The 20,895-nt window shown below is 46.0% G+C and overlaps 1 protein-coding gene across 5 annotated transcripts in view; it reads left to right on the top strand.

The window, feature by feature from the left end:
- Positions 1-20,895, top strand: part of FAM110B (family with sequence similarity 110 member B) — a 139,664-nt gene that overhangs the window by 66,675 nt on the left and 52,094 nt on the right. For 2 of the 5 annotated variants that reach the window (XM_057532286.1, XM_057532287.1), the window contains exon 4: positions 13,464-13,551. The exons of 1 other annotated variant lie outside the window; for it this stretch is intronic. The gene's annotated coding sequence lies outside the window, so the exon portion shown is untranslated. Of the gene's footprint in view, positions 1-8,381; positions 8,594-13,463; positions 13,552-20,895 lie in introns of those variants that run through there. 2 more of the 5 variants (XM_057532288.1, XM_057532290.1) reach the window with 2 other exon arrangements.

Here is a 20,895-nt window from a genome sequence, read left to right as displayed (position 1 = left end):
ACAATTTGGACAAGTTGACCATGCAAAGATAAAAACTATTCACATTTGCCCCTAGACTTTTTCTCCGTATATAGTCACAGAGATATGTGCATGTATACACAGAGAGATAATTTTAACAAAAATAGAATCATAATATACATCGATTTGACTCTCTCTTAATACTCAGCTATATTTCCATTTAATAAATATTATTCTATAGTATCACTTCTGAATAGCTGCATACTGTTCCATTCATTTTATTTATATGCCATCATTTATGTAGTAGCTATTGTTGAATAAGATTTTTGTTTCTTTTTTCGTTTCTTTTCTTTTGGCTCTATAAAGGATACTGTGTAAATTCCTTACTTGTATTTTTTTTGCACATGTCCTTAATCATTTCTAATTTAGCACATGATCCCAACTATTTCCTGGGGATGATTTTCCCTAAGTGAGTGGCCAGGGGAAAGGTATACATATTTGTAAAATTTTCAAGAAGTTTTTCCAAATTGTCACAGAAAAAAAGTCATGCTTATGTAAGTTTCAGAATTTCTAGATGTTATTAACAAACTCTTAATAGTATAGCATTTCCCATCTGGGTTGTGCTCAGGGCATGCATGATAGTTATTTATTTTTATTATCTAGTTCTTTTTCTACAGAGGATCAGTTTTTCTAATTACATTAAAATCATTTGGCCTGGATGTTCTAATTTTGCCATCAGCCAAGTGGAGAGAACTTAGATAACATTTACAAAATGCTGAGCACTCCCTAAATGCTTTCTATATATATTAACTCATTTAATTACACATCATCATCATACTCATGTTACAGATGAGAAAATTCAAGCATGAGGAAGTGAAGTAATCTACCCAAGGTTACCAGCTGGAAAGTTGGCTAGATTGGGATAAAAAATAATGGGATAGAAGGTGAGAAATATATGATGATATTGTTCTAGCAACATAATTCTCTCAAAGAGTATCCTTCAGACTGTAACCTCCGAAGTTCTGATATGACATTTTTCAAGACAGCTATTCTTTGGCCTCTACTGACTTTAAAAGTTTCATAAGGACCCCAGATGAATTTCATACCAAATTATGTTCTGTAGTTACATATTTGTTTGGATAAGAGCCTAATCTTTCAAAATTAGTAATGTTAAAACATAATTATGAACATTCATGCCATGCATACTTGAAGTTCTTCCATGAAGTTTTTACTTAAAATAGCAGCATGCATTACCCATGCAAGATTATATGCCTTGATTTTGGACCATACCGTGTAGAGTTGCATTCCAGAACTGGTACTGATGCTTTACAGACGTTACCCATGCAAGATTATATGCCCTGATATTGGACAATACATGTAGTAGAGTTATATTCCAGAACTGGTACTGATGCTTTGCAGAACTATTTATAGCTATAGGAAACGGCATTTAACTGAAATGTGTAGGCATTCCACTTTAGAAGACAGAGCTGAAATTTAGGACATTAATCCACTTATTATAATTTAAGGTTTTGTAGGAATTATCCGATGGTCAATAGAGAGAGTCTAATCCTGGTCCTTTTGGTAGTACAGAGATTACCCATGAGGTAAACACTTTCACGTCCTAGAAGATGCCTGGCAGCATTCAGAAGACATGGTACAGTTTGAGAACAGAAGGGACGCTAATAAGCTCAGGAGAACTTCTGCCACCTAATTCATAGCTCTTATTAGATAATGATATCTAAATATTATTATTATATCTAATTATTAGATTATAATAATTATTATATATCAGATTACTTAATAATATTTAATAATGTTTAATTCTATACCCATGAGTTATAATAATTCATTTTTTGTGTGTTGGAACAAACATGGTTTTAGTGAAAAGAGGAGCAAAATAGGAAGGAATTGAGTCTGGAGTCCTGAGCAAACCTGTAACTGCCCTGGGCTGGTTTCCTCATCTCTAAAATGAGAAAAACTGTAAGAACACCTCCCTGACAGCATTTAGGAGAGACTCAAAGCAAAAGTGAATGTGAAATTTCCTTGTCAGTTTGAAAACTTGGTTCAGTTCATTGGTGGTGGTGTTTTTTTTTTTTTTAAGTACATATTTTTTTTAAATTAATTAATTAATTTATTTATTTTTGGCTGTGTTGGGTCTTCGTTTCTGTGCGAGGGCTTTCTCTAGTTGTGGCAAGCGGGGGCCACTCTTCATCGCGGTGCGCGGGCCTCTCACTGTCGCGGCCTCTCTTGTTGCGGAGCACAGGCTTCAGACGCGCAGGCTCAGTAGTTGTGGCTCACGGGCCTAGTTGCTCTGCGGCATGTGGGATCTTCCCAGACCAGGGATCGAACCCGTGTCCCCTGCATTGGCAGGCGGACTCTCAACCACTGCGCCACCAGGGAAGCCCCACATTGGTGGTGTTTTATTTGGTTCCTTCCCTGGTTTGGAGGGGCCACGTCCTCATCCTAGCACAGTACCTGACAAATGATAGGAGCTAAATAAATACGAGTTAAGCGTCATTATGACGAGATGGAGGAAGAGCCTAGATACCAAGGAACCCCGTTTGAGAACCGAGTAAGTTCCAGGCCCCAGCGGAGGAGGAATAGTGACTTCTCAACTCCGGCTGTTGCCCGGTGACTGGCAGCCTTCTCGGTGCTTTCCATGTGAGTTCATGTCTCATCATCACAGAAACCTTGGGGAGAACGTTCTGCTGGTCGGTTTACCTGCTGGATAAGGACAGCGGGACACCCATGAGGCTCAGTGACTTGACCGCGGTCACGGTGCCCGTGAGTGATGGAGCTGGGTGCCCCTCGTCTGACTCCGAGTGTGTCTAACTGCAGGGGTGCCCGCCTCCGGACCCGCCTTCTCAGCACCTTGAGGCCAAGGCCTTTCTACTTATCTTCATGTTTCAGTGCCCCGCATGAAACAGCACCAATGTTTGCCGAATAAATTCAGGAAACCCTTTCTGTTTTACATAATCTTTTTTTTCTTTTTGGCCAAGAGCCTTTACACACCACACTGAATAACATTCATATCAAGATGGCCCCATTTTCTGTGAAAAGTCTGAGGTGAAGATATAAAAGAGTCATTTTTTCTAGTTTGTGGAGAAAAATCCGTATGCTTATATGTCCATATATAGCGGATAACGTCAGTAAGTCGTCCGAAAACAAAGATGCGGTCTCTGCTGTCACTGTGAGGGTACAGGACCGTCCCCAGTTGGGTCTCGACCCGACTTCCAACCTTCTGTCTCGCTGTGTGTCCCCAGGCCCCCGTCTCTGAGGTCTCAGCTTTGTCACTGGCCAAGCGGGGTGGTGAACACAGTGGAACGGTAAGGGCAGAATTCCACGTTTGAAGACAAAGCCTGCCAGGAAGGCCTGAGACAGCATTTCAGTGTTGTCCTACCGTGTGACTCCTTTGCTGAAGCCCACCCCCCTCCAGCAGGCTCCCGGGTGTTTACTGTCTCCCTCACTGGTGAGCTCTGTTCCGGGGGCGGGGGGGAAAATCCCAACCCATGGTCACGTCATAGGTGCTCAATATGCATTTCTTGAATTAATGAAGCAGTGCCCCCTTAGTATTTTAGGTTCTCAACCCTCTCTTCTTTATTCTAAACTTCCATTTCTTAAGAGCTCAAGTGAGGATGTTAAGTATTAATCTTACTGGTTATTTAAAATCATTCCCAGTCCTTCACCAGTACGAGGAAATGTGAATCCTTAGAAGAAAAAAAAAGAGGGGATTCCTGGCGGTCCAGTGGTTAGAAGACTCTGAGCTTCCACTGCAGGGGGCATGGGTACAATCCCTGGTCCAGGGAACTAAGGTCCCACAAGCCAAGTGATGCAGCAAAAAAAAAAAAAAGGAAAAAGAAAGAAAAAAAAAAGGTGACAGAGTGGGCCAGGCTTGAGAAGATGCTACAAGATGTGCACCTGGATTATACACCAAGCCCCACAGAGCCCGGCAAGAGGATGGTCCAAATACAGTCACCTCCCTCAGCGGGGGGCTCCCCAGAGGCCCCGGAAGGGACTCACTCCACAGGGTCCCATGTGAGGCCCCGTTCAGGCGGTGGGGACACGTCCTGGTCAACGGAGCAGGTCGCTGAGTACCTGAAAGGGGAGGGAGCTGAGGGCTGCCCTGCCGGGGAGGCAGCCTGACTCAGCCTTGCCCAGCCCGGCCACGGTGCAGGGGCATCGAGATCCCCTTATGCCACATGCTGCTAAAGAAAGAGAAAGAAAACAGAGAAGGAAAGCGGACGGATGTGCGGGTGTTATGAACAGAGAAGGAAGGGGCACCCGACGCCGACGCCCCGGTGCTTTCTCACCTGCTGTCCTGCCCGGACGGCCGGAGGACCCTGCCGCAGCCTGGACCCTCCCGTCTCGCCCTTGGAGGGGGGGCCGTGGCGGCCCGGAGCCCCTCGCGTGGGCTGGGGAGCCGCGTGTTGGCATCTCTGCCCGGTCCCACGGCAGCGACTTCCCGCTGGTGGCCTGAACCATCACCGTGGAAATGCCGCGGTCGCCGGCCCACCCCGCTTCACGGGGGCTGGGGTCTCTGGCTCCCCCGGGACCCCCCTGGGTGCTGGTCCCTCCTTCCTGCCTCGGCGGAGCTGGGGGAGGAGAGCTGGCTGGGGCGGAGGCACCCCAGCCCTGGGGGCCCAGCGCGCGGTCGGGTCTCCGAGCAGAGACAGATCTCTGGGTCCCTTCCGGCAAGACGCAGCTTGACCAACAACCAAAACTGAGCCGGTTCTGGCGGGAGTATTCTGACCAGTCTACAGTTATCTTGGAGCCGTGGGCTTAGAACCGTTCTGCGTACGTGAACCCTGATTTCTTTCCCAAGGGAAGAAGACTGTCACCACACTCTACATGGCCCTTCTTTTTTATTATTATTATTATTTTTTTTTTAGTTATTTCTGAGATATACATTTTAAAGTAATAACTAGAATTATGACTTATAACATTATACCAGAACATATAAGATTTTTAGAAATTTCATGTAATGTCTGAAACATTTATATTAACATATTTCCATACAGATAACCCAAAGAAAGTTTAGTGTTAGTTGTTTTTTTTTGTTTGTTTTTTTATACTGCAGGTTCTTATTAGTCATCAACTTTATACACATCAGTGTTTACATGTCAATCCCAATCGCCCAATTCAGCACACCCCCACCCCCACCCCACCGCGGCTTTCCCCCCTTGGTGTCCATACGTTTGTTCTCTACATCTGTGTCTCAACTTCTGTACATGGCCCTTCTTGATACACAGGCTTTCCTCTCCTCGTCCTCCAAGGTTAGAGAATCAAAACAGAACTTGCAGAACCCCATTCAGTGGGGTGGACGTTTCTGGGTGACTGTCACCTGCTCCTCCCCCCGTACAGTCAGTGTGAAACGTACATGTTTTCACGCCTTGTGCAGAGAAGGGTGAGTGAGGGTGGGACTTGGAAGATAACTAGAAAGAAGGGGGCCTGGAGGATACATCCTTCCTGTTGAGGATACATTCAACGCGCAGCTTTCCAGAGGCTCGGACCAAACCCTTTCCTCGCCCCGAGTCTGCTGTTTGCAGCTGTGCCTCTACCTTCCGTCCGGGCCCCCTGGTTCCATCTGCCTCTCTGGGACTTCATAGCTCTCTTGGTCACACCCACCCTCCAGCCAAAAGCATCCTTCAGCTGCAGACCAGACTCTCACCCCAACTTGTATCCTTTCACGGCACTTCGCCCCCATCATAATTACCCCTGGGTTGATGCCTCACTTACTGTTTATCCCTCATTAGAATGGAAGCTCCACTGAGAATCCGGGGCCCCTGCCAACTCCCTGCAGGGTCCCCAATGTCCAGCACGGTCCTTACACAGAGTAGGTGCCCCAAACTCTTCGTTGAGTTTTGATTGTTCAGAATCAAGGCAGAGTTGACTGAAGTTCAAAGACAAAAGCCCTCATTCCAGAGGTTAAAAAAAAAAAAAAAAAATCTAGGCTCCCCCAGCAGAGGGGCAATAGAACGATCAGAAATTAACTGTTACTCACTTTCAAACTAACATAGGGGCTCTCAGCTTGAGACCTAAGAAAGGATCAGTTGCTTCTTTCTCTTACAAAGTGTCTGTTTAAATGGCTTATACAAAACAGGAACAAGACAAATTAATCAAACAGCTTTTTAAAAGTGCCCCCTTTTTGAGCCAGCAGTCTGTTACATGAAGAGGAAGTGCTGCTAGCGTTTCCCAGACGAATGCCTGCGAGTGGTACCAGGCTGTATCCCGGCAGCCTCCAGGGAGCGGTGCCTTAGGCCAAATCACTGAAGCCAATTCCTCTTGAAGTTTTAGCTCCTGATAATGGTGATGGCGGTTTCATAATCCACATGGACACTGCTTCAAGGTAGCACATGTGAGGGTCATTTTAGGAAATCTGTCTCTATCATATTTTCTCACAGTTGGTGTCTGTGTCTACATTTCTACACACTTTTTCACTCTTGGATGTATAGACCATGAGTTTCTGTGCTTTCCCCTGACGTTTATGGGCCATGCTGTTCCTTTCCTTAGTTTATTTCCCATCCAGTTTGTGGTACGCAAAGATGGAAGGATGAAGGATGTCGCTTAGTCAGTATTTTTTTCCACAGCTACTAATTAACCCCTGGGAGTATTTGGTTCCTCAGAGCATATCATGATGCCTGTTGAGCATGTCAGCTTTTTGTAAAGGTTTTCAAAGAAAAAACAAAGCACAGCATAACTACAGAAATGAGAAGTTTGCATGTTATCATTGGATTGGAACTTGACTGGTAGAACATATACCGATTTGGGGAAATTACAGAAAAGAAGTTTAACAGATTAACAGATTTGATTAATATCATTGGAGGACTGTTAATTTTGTAGAACATATTGAAGAAATGACTTGAAGGGAAAACAAATAAATAAATGGATACGGGGACAAAAGTTGCATTTGACTAGCTGACCTCTCTCCTCTCCCCTTTTCACATAAATGCCTCATTTTAAATTTAATCAACCTCCTCCTTACAGACTTGCCCCAATTTATATTCCATCGAAAACACTTTCTCAAATGTATAATGGCATTTAATCTATATTGCAAATCATTAACGAAATGCAATTTTAAACCCCAATTTCCTGAAAATTCCTTTTAAGATTGGTTCATATAGAATAAACTGAAATTAGTGACTAACGCATATCCAGAAAGAAGTAGGTGAAATACTGTTTGTTACTACAGTGAATACCAATAATGGTTCTGCATGATTAATCAAGTCTGCTCTTGGCTTGTCACCATTAATTGCTTCTAAATGGTATTTCTGACAAAGCTGTACACTGGAGAAGTTTAGATACTTCTTTTTTGAGTAGCTGACACCAGAAAAGAAGGGAGACACTATGGTATTGTGAAAAGATTGCTGCTATTAATAATAGCTTAATTTAGAACTCACTCTGTGCCAGGCCCTGCGCTGAGAGCTGAGTACTCATTGCTTCTGGCAGTGATGCTGCAAGGTGCCTCCCACTATTGCCTCTGAGACTCAGAGACATCCAGCCTCTTGCCCCAAGTCACCCAGGAGGGAGTAGCTGATCCAGGCAGCCTGGCTATTGGAATGCACGGTTTTCTCCTGTGCCTCTTGCAAGATTCAGCTTCTAGAACTATTGTTACCATTAAACTGTGCCGTGGGCAGATTTCCTTAATTTTTCCTTTACAGTGACTTCTGATACTCCTTTTCCATCTCTTGTACCTCTGAATTATTATTCATCACTGTAGTCAAGGTGATGATTTTTGACGCCTTGATTAGTACATTTCCACGATGGGTGGAAATTAGTACATTTCCACCATGGGCATTTCAAACTGTATTGAGAGACTAATTAGCACTTTAGGACAAATAAGTGGCAAATTGCTAATCAGGGTGAATAAAGTGAAGTCTCAGATTTTATAGCACCACCACTAATACCTTCCTACTATTGACTTTATTATTTATTCTTCAGTGCTGGAATCTGTGAATTTTTTTTAAATTTATTTTATAGCAGTATAGTTGATTTACAATGTTGTATTAATTTCTACTGTACAGCAAAGTGATTCAGTTACACATATATATATATACATTATTTTTCATATTCTTTGGAATCTGTTAAGTTTAAGGAAACTGGCTATACCATACATTGATTTAACCACTCTTTGTTTCTCTAGATTGGAAGAAAAACAAGAATGCACTTTAAAAACCACTTATGGTTTATAAGGTGACACATTAATCCTCAAAATGACAGGAAATCAAGATGATTCTGTCTGCGGGGTTTCACTTATTAAAATTTAATTTGCTCCTGTGCTTTGCTCCAATCGCTCTGTGCTAGCAAACTAGCTATAATTAGATTAGCAGCCTGCTAAACGCTGGTGACAGCCTGAGCCTCAGAGAGCATGTGCCGGATTCCGCCCGAGCCGCTCCTCATTGGCTGCTAGCCTAGCTGCTCGCCGGTTTGATAGGTTTCCACAGTACTCTTTATGCTGCATTGGAGACACGGATACAGAGATACTCTGCTGCGTTCTGGCCACGGTGGAGGTGCTTAGCTGGTAACGTTACAGGAGGAATCAGGCACCGAGGAGAAGGCGATCGTCTTTGTTGAGAGAGCAAGGCAGTCACCGACTGCCGGCTGCCAGAGGAGATCAAGGAAGAAGTTTCAGTTCATGGTAATTACTTTGAGTCTTTATCTCGCCTGAAAAACACGGCCATGCATGAAATGAAGTGTGTTCATCATGTCATCTGTTTAATTTGATCTTGCTTTTGTTAATATCACACGCTCTCCGGCGTTCCATGTAAAATATGTCCTCCCGGAGAAGGCTGGGCTGGTAAACAGCTACCGTCTTCATGTAGGAATCTTGTTTTTACCTGGATTCAAGAGTGCATGTGCTGGGGAGCGCTTCTTATTGGTTCTCTGCTGTTTAGGAAAGCCCGATGTTGCATCCATTTAGGTGTCTTTGGAGGTGCGTTTCAGTGCCCTGTCGACTTTGTTTGCATGGGGTCCAGACTCTCCTGAATAATGAGCCACGGAGGAGAGTTCGGAGAAATACACTTTAATTAGGACAGAGCAGCGGGTCTCCTGGTGTCAACGCAGGGTCTCAGCAGAAGTAATGCCCATTGTTTCTTCAAAGATGTGTGCAGCCTTCATTTTGGATGGTTCTCTTTGTTTCCCCTTCTGTAGTTTTCATGAAGCCTTTTTCATATAGAGGATGGTAGCACATCCCGTTCTGCCAGAAACACTTCTCGGTGTGTATTCGGCCTATGCTGAACAGAATTTTTGACTCGGGCTTTGTTTAACAAGGATGTTGTTTCGGGAGTTGAAATCACAGAAGGTGGGGTTCTCACCACTTTGACTTATGTTTGACAACATTTTAAAATTTCTATTCATGGTCGCCTGGATGATTTTCCAAATCAAACAATAAATAATCTTGAATTCTGTGATAAAGATGATACATTCAGAAGGAAAAATATTTAAACGGCCAAGGCTGAGCTTAAAGAAATGCAAACAAATGCTATGCGAGTGTCTGCTTCTCAGCGTACCTTCTCCGCAGAGTTCTGTTTTATTCGGGAAGAGCCCCTTGCCACCATTTAGCCCTCAGACTTAAATATTGATGTCCTCACCGTGTGAGACGGTGGAGGCCACAGAAACTTGTGTGTTAAGTCACCGGTCACACGGCTGGCTGGCTGCCACCATGCGTCTGGGATCCGTGGAGAGCTCCGCTGGTATCTGAAGGCTGTCAGGAATTACCTCCCTGCTCCTGAAAAGCCAGACGTTGCCGTGTCAGAATTTGGTTAAAGCAGCTGCTTTGATTTGAAGCTATAATCTGGTTCAAGGGGTTCGTCGTGTTCTTTGGTCGAGGAAAACTTCAGAATCCTAACTGTGTTTCCCTCCCCATCCGTACCCTCAGCCCCTGCGAATTCCCTCCCTCGTCCATTCGTGGGGTGTACTGTTTCTCCCCAATAACAGTTTGAAGAAAAGAACAAGGAATATTCTGAAAGTTTGTCGTTTATTGTGATAGGGTGTCGCCTGTAATAAGAAAGTCGAGTGTGGTTCATCGTCAGCCGGCCTCTGGGTTTTGAGATGCCGTGTCTGGTGAAGTGGGCACTGGAGGGGGTCACCCTGCGGGGGGCACTGACTTCCTCTTTGGACGCCCCGATGCCGCAAACCACGCCCCAGTCACATTTCACGAGGTTGCGTGGTGCGGGGGCGGAGGGCGCAGCTCAGTTCCGGGCTTTGCTCTTCCTCACCTGCCCAGAGCCCTCCTGCCTCTTCATTCTTTGCCTGAGGTGCTCCCTGTGCAGACGTGGAAAATAACCTCCTATCCACAGACGGGCTCAGACCCTCACTTGGGGAAGAATAAACTGATGCGATCCCGTCGTTGTCTGTCCCTCTCCCTTTTCTTCATCTCGTGAAACGCTTCCTAAGTTACCCTGGTCTTAGAGCATTCTAAGAAGTCGGCTGCCTTAAAAGTAAATTATTGTCCAAACGCAAGCTGTGTGACTCTCCGCTGCAAGCACCGTTGTTAGGCTGTGCGTCACGGGAAGCCGTGGGAAGTGGTTCTGGCTGATGCTGATTCTCAGGGTTGGGTCTTAAAAGACTTTCTGTGTCTAGAAGGAACTTCTCAAAAAGGTAAATATAAATATAACCGTCTGCGAATATTGTGTAGTAGTTTACTGTGATATCCCGGAGGGCCTTTTAACATACACTAAAGGGGCATTTCTCTAATAGCACTAAGTAAAATGTTATTCATGTTTTTGCAGAGTAACAAAATCTGCACTTTTATCTTCAGATGAATCACATCTTAACATTTTTTTTTTAACTACACGAAGGGGAATCTTTAGGTATTTCTGAGATAAGAAAGTAAAAATAAATGTCTTGGGCACTTTAAAATTTTGTTCTCTCTCATCCTTATAATTCCATAACTCCTTATTGATGAATGACATTTCTGACCCATCAAAAATAGGTCTATTCGCATGAACTAGAGTATAAAGCATATAATATTTTAAAATTAAAACATTGTCTGCTATAAGAGATACTTTCTCACTTTCTCTTCTAGGGGCTTATAATCACAGCAGGAAAAATGAAAATCAGTTTAAAAATGAAAAGTCCCTCCCTCCATGTAGAATATGATTTGCCACAAAGCAACTGGGCTGAACAGGGCCTGAAAGTTACAGTAAAAAGGAAGGAGTGGGGGCCAGTCCAGGCCATGGGGCGAAGAGTTGCCAGGTGGTGGCTGCAGGCGGCTCTCTGGCTGGTCCCCTGGCATCTGTGGCATCAAAAGCACTGAGGGAGGCCTGTCATTCACAATTGATAAATATTTCAGGGTCGAACCTCCAGAACCTGCCTGGGTTGGAAAAATGTTTGAGGAGCCATCAGGCCTCATCTAAGTGTGTCTAGTTTTTCTTTCATTATTTATTCTATAATTACGGGCACCTGCCACGTGCTAGGTTCTGTGCTAAGCCTTAAAAAAGGAAAGAAGGCGCAGCCCTCTCAGCAGGAAGTGACAGATTGCGGAGGGGAGGCCGTGAGATAAATGATAATGGGGTGCAGGGGGCAGAGGGAGGCACCCAGCCTGGGGATCCTGAGGAGGAGTGACCAGGGGTGGGGTGTGAAGACTTCAGGACAAGGGCAGTAGTGCTGGATCCAGAACTCTTTTGCACCACATACACCGCTCTTAGTGTCAAGTAGGAGTCAGGGTGGGCCACCGACCTGGTTCCTCTTTCATATGGACTTTCAGTCTCCCTGTTGCCTTATGTGTGATCTGTAATATTAAATGTCATAAATAGGAACTGTCGTGTCTTTTCTTCCTCCTCCTAACCCTCCTCAGAATGCACTCTAGGTTGCTGCCTGGAAGTGTTTTTATTGCAATAGATTTATATCACGTGGGATTCGAGAAAATTTTTTAAGTGCACCCAGTAATTTAAAGATGCATCTTAAAGGCATCACAAAACACCTTCCTTACTGTTGTACCGTTAAGTAATTTAGGGATTGCTTTTGGAACTGCTTGCATTGTCAGGAGTTATCATTTGCGATGGGACGCCGGTTGACTGCTTTATTTATTTAATTAGCTCCTTTATTTATTTCAGTCATTTATTTTGTATGTGCTCATTAAAGACAAGCTTGTAAATTCTGGGCTTGGAATATAACACTCGCATTTGACCTTCCTATGATTAAGGCCGCCTGCTCTCCTTATACGTTTGATGGAATTTAGACAGATTTTCAATCTTGCCAGATTTGGAGGGGAAGTCCCCCTTAAGGGTCACACACTTGCATTAGCTCTTGCCACCAGGAAAATGTCTACGTGGAACCAGGCCCTGCATTTCCGATACTTTGGGGCCTGCAGTCAGAACACCCTCCACATGCTCTAGTGTTCTGCCCTGTCAGGCTTGCACACCGACTTTTGCGCAGCCCGTCAGAAGAGCAGCGTCTGTCTTTCCCTCTGTCCCTACCCCGCCCTCCTCGCTGAGCTGCAAGTATTCTCCGTCAGAGCTGATTGCAGAGCCGGCAACCAACCCTGCTGGCTTCCCGTCTCTGGCTGTTCCTTCCCAGCTGCCTGTTCTGCCCCCCTTTTAAATAGATGTTCTCCAAGGTTCTGCCCTCCGTTAGCCCCCCTGTTACCTGCACCCCATCGGTTGGTTCATCCATCGCCACAGACTCAGCCGCCCCCCTGTGTGTCCGCAGGGCCCCCGCTCCAGCCACACCGGCCTCCTTGCTCCCCCGGCTCGGGGCCCCGGCCGCCCCCCTGCTCCAAGGGTGCTTCCTCCAGTAGACCCAAGGCTTGTTCCCTCAGTGCCTTCGGGATTATGCTCAAGTGTCCCCAGCTGCCATTCCAGTGGGACAGTCTAAGACAGCAGCTGTTGTATTTAGTCTCCCTTCTCTGGAGGTCAGAGACTTGGTCTTAACCCCCAGAGCCTAGAACAGAACTTGGTCCATAGAAAGTGCTCAGTCAGTCCTGGAGAGTGAATGAATGAATGAATGAATGAATGGCTACTGGCGTGGCAGGCTGCAGTGCCGTGAATGGCGCCCCCGTGGCAATCAGGAGCTCTGCCCCAGCCAGCTGGGTGGTCTGCGCTGAGCCCTCGCCCTGAGTGGGCTCTGTGTCGTGGACTGAAGTGGGGTTTGTCCCAGGTGGGCTCTAAGGCCCCTTGAGACTCTGACAGCCCGTCACTCCCTGCGCACACGCGGACCTCGGTGTGCAGAACAGCAGTTCTGAGGATGAGATGACGCCCTGTCAACCTTCGTTTGTGTGACTTCCCACAACTTGGTGTTGATATTCTTCTGTCTTTATACTTGCTATCTGCGGCTAAATGTCTCCTTCAAAAACTAGTCAAGGTGAACAAAACACTTAGCTTCTAACTGAAACGTGTATGTAGAAACTAACACAGTTTGGTTTACCTCCGTGTTCGTTATCTGTTTTTTTAAATTTATTGACCAATTTTTAAAAGAATTTTCATTTTCTGTTGTTGTATATCTTTAATACCTGCCTATTTTTGTCAAATAAAAAAACGATAGCGATCTTTTCTTTTCTCTGTTTTTAGATATTTCGTGCAGCAGAGAGTACTTTAAGAGAGGAAGGATTCCCTGTGACTTCTGCCTGCAATCCGTAAATACTCAGTCCTCTTTCAAGTAGGTGTATTGCTTTGCTTTGATCCATTCTGAGCAGAAGATATTGATTGTCTCTGAAAACCTATGTCATATTACACTGAGACAAAGAGGCTGAGGTTTCAGATATTTTTCTCTCTGGCAAAAAAAGAGGAGTCCCACCTTTGAGGTCCTGCAGGACCAAAATAACAGTGACGATGATTTCCTTCCCCAGGGGTTTCTGTGATATGTTGTCTGCATGTCTCCCAGCAGTTCTACTCTTTTAAGGGCTGTGTAATATTTACTAGTAATCTCCCTGGTATCTAGAAGTGCATGGATTCGAAAACAGTTCTAAAAAATGAACGTTTTTACACTCCAGTGTGAAGTACACTGTCTGTGCTTGGGGAGTGAGGTGGTGTTTTCTGGCAGCCCTAATGCTGTAGGGCCAACAGCAAATGCCTGGGAATTTGGGGCACAGAGATGTTTGCAGGATGGCCTCCCTAGGGAGGTTCCGTCAGGAGGGCAGAACCTAGATGTCAGCCAGGGGACAGACCGAGAGGGTGGGGCAGGTGTTGGAGAACAGTCAGCAGACGTGAGAATGTGTGTGTCCATAAAGGACATTGCTGGGTGCTTTGTCCCACGTCCACGCCACCGGATTCCTTCCTGATGGCAAGCCTGGAGACATCCTTTAGCCAGACCCATCTTCCCATGAAGGAGCTGAGGAAGTGGATGAGCAGTGGTCAAGGTCCAGATGGTTCCTCCCCTTTGACAGAGGGGCTGAGAGCTCAGTGTCACCAAATGAGGAAGTTGAGAATGTTTAGGAAATTGACAGACAGCTCTCCAGTTAACTCACGTGTGCAAGGACCTGACACGTGGTAAAGAGCAGCCCTTGTGAGGTCACCAAGTCTTAGCCTTGGCGCCCGTGTTCCCGAGTGACCACATGCTTTGGTTTGATTGACAGCTATCCTCGAGCCTCTCTTCCAGCATCCATATGTAACGTACCATTACCTGGGTAGCACGCCATGCATTTTGTAGCTGTTTATCATTCCATCATGCAGAACTTTGTTGGGTAGATGGTGTTGGTCTCCTGGAATCTTAGCATCTAACTTAGGCTGACAAACAAGAATCAGCCTCTGCCAGGTGGAATTCTGCAATCTGTGGAAAGAGGGATTAAAGAAAAAGCCAACAGCACATTATCAGTGAGACACACTGAAATCCATCAATCTTATCACCATGTTCCCTTATCACAGATGTAAGAAGTTCTGATATGAAAGCCTTGGGCTCCTCTTGGCTGGAGGGAACTCAGCATCTCCCATCCCCAGCCCCCAGCTCGTAGAATTGCACCTCTGCACAGATGGGTTTAATGGGGGTCGTCTCCAACAGGGCCTGTCTTCCCCACTCTGCTCGTTCTAGGAGCCCACCCATCTCGATTTGCCCACAAGTGAGAGGTTTTCTGGAACATGGGACTTTCAAGTGCTAAAAGCAGGACAAGTCCCCAGCAATCAGGGGCCTCTTGTTCCCTCTCAGGATTCCCTGCGCCCCTCCTCCCACCCAGCTGGCTCCCGACAGCAGGTGAATTGGCAGCCCTAGTGGCCAGGAAAGAACTGCAAGGTTGAATAGACATGAGTGTAACCTCAGCTCCGCTGCGTACTAACCCTGCCATTGGACTTCACCTCTAAGCCTCAGTTTCCCACGTGCCAAGTAAGAATACGAACACGCGCCTAGGGATTTGGGGAAGGTCACATGACACAGCCACAGGCAGTGCCGGGGAGAGGGTAGGCCTGGAGAAGCGGGGGGCCCCTCCTTCCTCCTTCCCGGACCAGATAGTGAGTTGCCTTCACAGGCATAATTGTCTTGAGCTTTGTCAATATTATTATTTGGCCAGGCCCTGCATCAGGAAGATTAGACAGGATTCAGCCCTGTCAATCATTAACCCAGTGTCTCCTGGGTTATGTAGACTCTAAATCTGGGCTCCTATGTCTGATTCTCAAGTAATGCCAGGTCTCTGTGTGCTGGTTACTTTAAATTGTTTTTATACGAGTTTCCCCTAAAGAAGATAGAAACAAACAAAAAAGCGCTCTAAAGATTGTTGTGAAAAGCATAGTTTTTGTTTTATTATCCAAATGTTTTCAATTGTTTTAGGCTATTTTCACATTTAAAGTTCTTTAAAACTTGTTCGTTTCTGAGTTTATAAATGACAGATAAGTCGCCTTATAAAGAATATGTATTATTATTGTCATCAACATTTTTCACCACTCCTCAATACGTGTATTTAAGGTTATTATGTTTTAAAAGTACAAGATGGGTCTTTTTAAAAAAGTGGTCCCTTCTTTTAGGAAACTCAAAAAGCAAATGCAGGCATACAATGACCTTGTAATGTGCTTTGAATCAAACTTTTGAGTTTTTTCAACCTAGAACCTCAGTCCTCCTATGTAATGTACATGTAAGTCACCTTTCAAGGGGACACACAACTACCAACCTCTGTGCATTATTCAGGTGATTGCAGTTTCAGGAAGTAAGTTACAATGTTTCCCTTGTTTTTAGTTGCTCATTATCTTAATCAAACTGAAATAATTGATAAAGTCAGTTTCTCCTGGAAAGTTGCCTTTTTCAAAACTTCTCTGGGATGGAGTTTTGTTCTTTTATAGTGTGAGTGCTGGGGACTTGAGATTGCTGGGAGCAAAAGCAGACTTGCAGTTTTGTTTGTGTGTTAAATGGTCCTGACCAAGAATACCTGCCAGCTTGCCACAAACACCTTTTCTCCCTCTCAGTGTTTCCTGAAGCTGGTCCTCCGCAGCGAGGGATCTGTTTCCCCTCCATGACTCATCTACCTTTCACGCCAGCATCTCTGACTTCTGCCTTTTCCCACATCACTTCTTTGCCAAGCGAGTGACTCAGAGCTCAGGTTCCACCAGAACCATCCGGTGGCTCCTCGAAGCCGGCTCGGCTGACCTTGAGCAGGTCTCCTGGGGCCGGGGAGAGCAGGCCACTGCCGAGACCCCCTGACCGGGCTCGCTGCCTTTTAAAAAAGAAGAGGGAAAGGAGGGGGCATCCTTGGGAAAAAGCAGCTGGGATTTCAGTTGTTTTATTCCCCTTGTTCACAAAGAGCCTATAGGCTTCTGGAAGGAAAGATATAAGGATATTTCCCTCTCTAAAATAAATACCCCTCCCCACGGGACTTCCCTGGTGGTCCAGTGATTAAGACTTCGCCTTCCAATGCAAGGGGTGCAGGTTTGATCCCTGGTTGGGGAGCTAAGATCCCACAAGGCTCGGGGCCAAAAAAAAGCAAAAGTAAAAACAGAAGCAATATTGTAACAAACTCAATAAAGACTTAAAAAATGGTCCACATCAGAAAATCTTCAAAAAAAAATTTAAAAAATAAAATAACATAAATACCCCTGTATGCAGATTCTATTTGTGAGGATTTAACACACATTTATTATGAAGTTCAAGAAGCCACTGTTGATTACAATTTAAATTACTAAATTACCGTTTAAGTTATTTGGCATATTTAAAATGCTGTGTTTTTTTTTAAAAATAAATAAATTTATTTATTTATTTATTTATTTATTTATTTATGGCTGTGTTGGGTCTTCATTTCTGTTCGAGGGCTTTCTCTAGTTGCGGCAAGCGGGGGCCACTCTTCATCGCGGTGCGCGGGCCTCTCACTATCGCGGCCTCTCTTGTTGCGGAGCACAGGCTCCAGACGCGCAGGCTCAGTAATTATGGCTCACGGGCCCAGTTGCTCCCCGGCATGTGGGATCTTCCCAGACCAGGGCTCGAACCCACGTCCCCTGCATTGGCAGGCAGATTCTCAACCACTGCGCCACCAGGGAAGCCCTAAAATGCTGTTTTTTGAAATCAAATGAAAGACAAATTCTGTAGGTTGCTGTGTGTGCATAGTTTGTTGTTGTTCACTATTAATGGCTGTTACACTTTAAGTCAGTTCACCGTCAATGGAGGCATTGCTTTTCTACAAAGACCAGCAGGAAAGTTAAAGCCGTCATCTGTGGAAGGCCTGCTCTGGGACCCCAATGCTGGAAGCGTCACGTGCCTGCAGAGAAGGTGTAGCATCTTCATGGTGTAGACAGGGGTGCAAGAATCAAAGAGGTTAACCTCATATAAAGGGCAACCATGTGACCAGACACACAGTGGGTGTAGCACCCAGGTCCACTTCTTCTATCAGACCCCAGACCTTTCACACCAGTTGGTTTCTTTATAGTGATGGGGTCATAAATGGAACAGGAAAGTCGGTTGAGGGCCCCATAAGAGCGTGCCCGTTAGAGAGAGAGGAGGACACCTGCTGAGGGATTAGACCTTCACATTCATTCTCCAGCCTGCTGAGTGTCTGCTGCATCCTTGCGGATTGAGAAAGCGTTTACGCGTTCTGAATACTCAGCGAAGTTCAGAAACACGGAGTGTCCTCTCCACGCTGGTCCACGCACGATAGCCCAGTGCTGTGGTCTCAGTGTGTGTGTGTCCCCCAAACTCATACGTTGAACTCCTGGTGGCCAGTGGGGAGGTAATTAGGAGATGGGGCCTCTGGTAGGTGCTGAAGGCCTGAGGGTGGCGCCTCGTGAATGGGAGGGATTAGTGCCCTTTACAGAAGCGGCTCCGGGGAGATGCCTCACCCCTCCCGCCACGTGAGGATGGGGCAGGGAGCCTGCAGCCCAGACGGGAGCCTTCGCCAGAGCACGACCGTGCCGGCACCGTGATCTTGGACGTCCAGCCTCCAAAACTGTGGAAAATAAACGTCTGTTGTTCATAAGCCACCTAGTCTGTGGCGTTCTGTTATAGCCGCCTGAACACAACAAAGACCCCTAGGATAAACGTATGTTAAATATTCAGTTCTGTTATTTTGTTACGTACCTGGGTTCATAGGTATAACAGAAACCTGAGAATCCTCCTAATCTGCGTTTCTTCTTTGGGGAATTCCTCCTGTTTAGCTGAGGAGGAGAAGCCACTTTCTCTGCCCCTGGTCTTTGGGTGGTGTTTGGACATGCCTCACGGAGCACTGGTCCATCGGTGACCAGAAATACTGATCTCTTGCCGTTACTTGAGTCTAGTGGGTCTGATTCTCTGTGGGACACACTTAAAACTGAGCTCAACGTCATCCTTGGTCAAAGAGAGGCAGCTTTGACCAGGACGGCCAGCGGAAGGACGTTCCTCTGGAAGGACGCCCCGTGGCGTGACTCCTGGTGCTTTACCCCACGTGCCTGTATAGGCGCCAAGCTTTGCGGACCCTCCATGTGCCCCGTGCGTCGGCACTGTCATCTCGTTGTCACCAGACAGCTCCATTCCTGACTTCGCCCTCTGTTCGCGAGCCTGCCTTAGCCTTTGCTCTCAGACCAGTCCGCTTGGTAAGCAGGAAAGTCTTTTGCAGGCACTGTTTTCTTCTTGTTACTCCCCTGCTCCAACATCCTGTTTCCTCCCAGTTACCTATGGATCAGGTTTAAATTCCAGGGCCTGGCAGTTAAAGTCACCTCTCAAGTGGGATCCCCACCCTCATCAAGTCAGTATCCAGGGGCTTCCCTGGCGGTCCAGTGGTTAGGACTCCGAGCTTCCACTGCAGGGGGCATGGGTTCCATCCCTGGTTGGGGAACTAAGATCCCACATGCCGTGCAGCATGCCCCCCCCACCAAAATTAAACCCCCAAACAAACCAAAAAAAACCCCAAAAACACAAATATCCATTTCTCTCCTCCTGTTTTTCACATACCTGTCTCATCAGAGTGTATGAGCTTTTCCTTGCCTGGAATTCCTTATCAATTCCTGTCTCCCAGAGGCTGGGAGTTCCTTTGAGGCCCATTTCAAAAGTTACTTTTTCCTTTTAAAACAAAAGTCTTGGGGAACTAAGATCCCGCAAGCTATGCTGTGTGGCCCAAAAAAAAAAAAAAAAAAAAAAAAAGTTCTTTTGAGCAAAATCCAAGAATTTTTACCTTTCATTCCTTCAGATTTTTTCACAATTCAATACATACTAGGTACATGTATAAGTAGTCTTGAAATTATTTTTTGCTTTAAGCGTGTATGTGATTCTCAAGTTACATGGTAAGTTGATGTAAAATTTTTCCCTTCGTGCAAAGACTGCTCGGGCTCTCAGTTGTCTGAGAGAATGAATAAACAAGCAGCACCACGCAAGCCAGCCCGGGCGTCCACACGGCGCACCGGGAGAAGGTGGGCTGGAGTTGAAATCCGAGAGGAAACTGCGGAGCGTTTTGCCACATTAGCGGAGTTCTGAGGACTGATTGACTTCCTGGAGAGGGATGAAGCTATTTCTCAACCTGGGAAGCCCTCCACAAAAATAACAATTTTATTCAACAACCCAGACTGGAAAGCTGTTGTCAGTTCTTAAATGTCCATAATCGAGTGACATCTGAATAGACACGTACTAACACGATCAAGAGGAAAGTAACAGCATCTCCTGCGGAAGGTGAAACAGACCCACTGACAGCAAGAAGCACAAGTAGAAACTCGGTCAAAATCCCCCTCAGTTGGGGGGCTCAGTTCAGATTTCCTCTCCTGTGCGGAGACTCTTCTTATCCCTAAATCTGTGTTTATTCAGAATTTACAGATTCCTGTACTCGTGGTCCCTTCGGGCTGTGCATGCAGTCAGGTCCTCTTTTCATTCTCTGAGGACATAAAGGGCGCTCATTAGTCTGGTTTGTGTTACGGGAAGTTGCGCCTGTTTCTAGTAGATTTTAAGCGATGTGAGGGTAGGAATTATGTTTTAACTCTGTGCCTTTAGAATCCAGCACAGAATCTAACATGATAGAGGCCTGAGAACAGTCTGTGGGCTTGAACGGGACTGAAGGACGTCCTGGACGCGAAAAGGACAGTTGTGGGTTTCACGTCCGCTGCCATACAAGTGTGACAGCATCGTCTGCGGTTACAGGACATGGCCACGCGGGGGTTCAGAGGGCCAGCAGCCCAGGACCTGTCTCCATTGTGGAGCATGCTGCATTCTGCTTCTGTGGAGCTGTTTATTCCTCGCCGCGTTCCTTGAGCACCACCGGTTTGTGCACGCAGCACCGGTGTCCATCAGCTGTGTACTGGGCTCACTTCACAGCTGGACGTTCAGCTCCTCTGAGTGGCCTCCAGGAGGGCCAGCCAGAGTCAGGTGCCTCATTCGGAGCCTTGGAGAGCACTTCTCTCTTACTCTTAACACCCTTTGGTCACTAAGCATTCAAATAAGAGATGCTCAGTACAATTAAGAAAAACTATATAAACCTGTGACTTTAAATCTCCCATTAAGAACCAGGAAATTGGGGCTTCCGTGGTGACGCAGTGGTTGAGAATCTGCCTGCCAATGCAGGGGACACGGGTTCGAGCCCTGGTCTGGGAAGATCCCACATGCCGTGGAGCAGCTGGGCCCGTGAGCCACAATTACTGA

This window comes from Balaenoptera acutorostrata, chromosome 17 (assembly GCF_949987535.1).
Source record: "Balaenoptera acutorostrata chromosome 17, mBalAcu1.1, whole genome shotgun sequence".
In the NCBI taxonomy this organism is placed as follows: Eukaryota; Metazoa; Chordata; class Mammalia; order Artiodactyla; family Balaenopteridae; genus Balaenoptera; species Balaenoptera acutorostrata.
This window is presented reverse-complemented; position numbering and strand designations above follow the sequence as displayed.